The sequence below is a fragment of the Etheostoma cragini genome, chromosome 21 (assembly GCF_013103735.1).
Source record: "Etheostoma cragini isolate CJK2018 chromosome 21, CSU_Ecrag_1.0, whole genome shotgun sequence".
Taxonomy (NCBI): Eukaryota; Metazoa; Chordata; class Actinopteri; order Perciformes; family Percidae; genus Etheostoma; species Etheostoma cragini.
The window spans coordinates 18049444-18052572 of record NC_048427.1 but is presented as its reverse complement, the minus strand read 5'-3'; the positions used below and the strand labels follow the sequence as shown (position 1 = coordinate 18052572).

Sequence of the window (3129 nt, the reverse complement as noted above, 5' to 3'; positions counted from 1 at the left end):
GGTTTAAGTTACTTCCGCAGTGGTTGCACTTTTCCGAACCGGATGCTCTGTCCATCAATATATATACGGTCTATGGACGTAACCAAGACTAGAGATGGTTTGTTTACATTTTTTGCCTCCCAATACTTAAACTTCCCTCCCCATACTGAGTACCGATCCCATACCCGTGTATCATAATGTTTTAACAGCTGTATACGACTATCCCTGTATGTATGTGAGGATTTCTATTATTGTTGTACAGCCTGGCTCAGGTTAAACTTTTATAAAACGTGAAGAAACACAAACAATGAACGGTGTAGAACTTTCTTTTGTTATCCAGTTTGACAGTCCGTCATAAGGAAAAAGAACATTCTACTTTAAGCTAGATTTTCTTCATGGCTAAATTACATGGTATTGGACTTTTGCGTTAACTGCCTTAAATTCCAATACCAGCAATATCGGAGGCTTTTTTTGGTATTGGAACATCCCTAACAATTACTTCTTTTTATAATGCACAGCATTCTAATACGGTTATCATCTATAATCATCAGGCATAAGGAAATCTCTGCCAGTTCTGTCACCACTTACATTTCATCAGCAGCTAACAGTAATTAATACCTACTGCAGCAGCAACCCAGGAAAAAGCTCTGTAGATCCCTAGAATGTTCTTTTAGACACTGACAGTGTGTCTGGAGCTGTCAAGAATGAAGTTACAGTAGCCTATAGTGACCGACTGATTATTGTCACTCACTGTAATATTCGTACAATTACACTGCAGGGACTAATCAGTCCCTCCAGGAAAACGTGATTATGCAATTGCATAATTAAAAGGAATAATAAGCCAAAGTGTGCATATTCATGCAGGGGCAGCATTTTTTTTTAATTTCATATCCGCATTGTTGCTGCATAAATTGCAGATTTCCGTGCAAAATAGTGCAGCGCTTGCTTGATTTTATAATCCCTGCATTTTTGTTGTAAAAAAGTCCCATATGTCTTAGCAGAAAGATGAAAAATGTTGCGTTTACTTCACACAAGAGCGTGATGTAATTCCGTAACAAGACAAACACAGTATCTTTTTCATCAAACCGCAGTTTCTGCAAGTTCCCGCAATGTCATTGCATAAAACTGAATAAATATTCTGTATATTCCATCGTATTTTTTAAGAAAACGTGGATTTTTGCCCGCAACAATCACAAAAAATGCTTTTTTCTGGAGGGACTGACTAATAGTGTCTTCTGCTTCATATCTGTCAGCCAACTGCTAAGAAGTCTCTACTGGCAACATTTTATTCCTCCTTTTGTTAAAAGTGTTGTAACATTTTATTCATTTGCTGGTTTACATACCTTTGTCAAAAGGACAATAACCAATTGCAAGGTGTTAACCTCATTTCTAAACGGAATTAATTACATCATTATATTTCTTTTTTTGTATTTATGTGTGGTAATGAAACCTACAAAGTATACAGCGATCCATATACTGATATATGTAACAAACCTTCCACTCAGCCAACCTCAGGGCTTGTTGAATATGTGCATGACATGCATGTTGATGAAAAACGGTCATCACACCCATTTTAGCTATTGGAATTTTTGAGTTTTCCTACCCTGTAAGCTGGATGGATCTGTCATTTTAACAAATTGCAAACAGTTTGGGGTTTCCTGTCCCACTTGATATTGTCTCATACAGCCAGAATAGGCGCTCGACAGCATTACAGGGGACCCGCAGTGTGCTTTTTTTGTGTGTTACAGTGTAAGTATATGTGTGTGAATGGGCAAATGAGAGGCAATGTTGTAAAGGGGATAAGTATAGATACAAAGACTAAGCATTTTGTTGTCAACTAATGAATAAATCAAAGACTATTTAGATAATTGAAAACTCCAAGCTTGTTAAATGTGAATATTTTGTTGTTTCTTCTCTTCTCTGTGACATTAAACTGAATAGCTTGGAGTTGTGGACAAAACAAGACATTTGAGGACGTCATCTTGGGCTTTTGGAAACACTGATTTTCGGACATCTTATAGCCAAAACAGCTAATTGAGAAAATAATTGACAGATTAATTGACAATGAAAGTTATCATTAGTTGCAACATACTGTTGAGATCTTGTGTCTTTATTAATGAATACAAAAATTATGTGAATTATATGCTCCACCCCTTCCATTTAGTGACCCCTTATGGAGGCATTTGCATCGTTTATGTTAATGCCTCCAATTATATATTTGGGTTTTCCTTTAATTGTCACCTGACTTCAGTCTTATAAAGTACTTAACTAAAACTTGAGTAAAAGTATCTTACCAGAAAATGACTTTGGTAGAAGTTAGTCACCTTTTAGAATATCACTCGCGTAAAGGTCTTAAAGTATCTGATCTCACCTGTATTTAAGCATCAAAAGTAATTTTTTGATATTAAATTTACTCAAGTATTATAAGAACTTATTGCTTATGAAATTTATGGCCAAAGATGTGTAACGTTATCTTCATCACCGCTGTCGTCGAGGTGGTCATCGCCTGTTACCACGGCAGCAGAACCTGCACCGGCTGCTTCAATGACACTGACACAGTCATTATGCTTCCTCCTCTTTCTCTTTAGTTTTGAACAATGTTTTTTTTTCTTCCCCCGCAACAAACAGGCATTAGGTCACAAACTGGAATGGAAAGTGCAATATTTTGGATTCTAACAAATTTCTGCTGATTTCATTTTGGAGTAACAAGATGCTTAGGGTAAATGTAGTGGAGTAAAAATATGCATTTTATTTAGGAAATGTAGTGGAGTAAAAGTAAAAGTTTCCTGAAATATAAATAACGAGGTAAAGTACAGATACTTTGTTACAGTTACATTACAACACTGCCTGACTGGCATTCTGCTGTCAATATGGCATAAAGGAGAGTATTAGAGCATGTATCAGTACCTTGGAGTTGGAGATGGATTCAAGGAAGCACAGTCTGTTTCCGAAACCTTCAGCAGCCAGACAGAGTTTCTGTTGTTCCTTATGGATTGTGGCTGAGCACTGTAGGACCACCTCATCGTCCTAAACACACACAAAAAAAAAGGGTATTGTTACAAACTAAGACATTGTGATTGTATTAGTGACCACAGTCACTAATAGAGATTTTGTCTTGCTCATTGTGTGTGTGTGTGTGTGTGTGTGTGT

General features: G+C 36.7%; 1 protein-coding gene across 4 annotated transcripts in view; it reads right to left on the bottom strand.

Annotated features, from left to right (window-relative positions):
* ryr2a (ryanodine receptor 2a (cardiac)) overlaps nt 1–3000 on the bottom strand; it is a 167779-nt gene extending 164779 nt beyond the window's left edge. For all 4 annotated transcript variants that reach the window (XM_034859532.1, XM_034859531.1, XM_034859530.1 and 1 more), the window contains exon 1: nt 2887–3000. The gene's annotated coding sequence lies outside the window, so the exon portion shown is untranslated. The remainder of the gene's footprint in view (nt 1–2886) is intronic.
* Nucleotides 3001–3129: the final 129 nt, after the last annotated feature.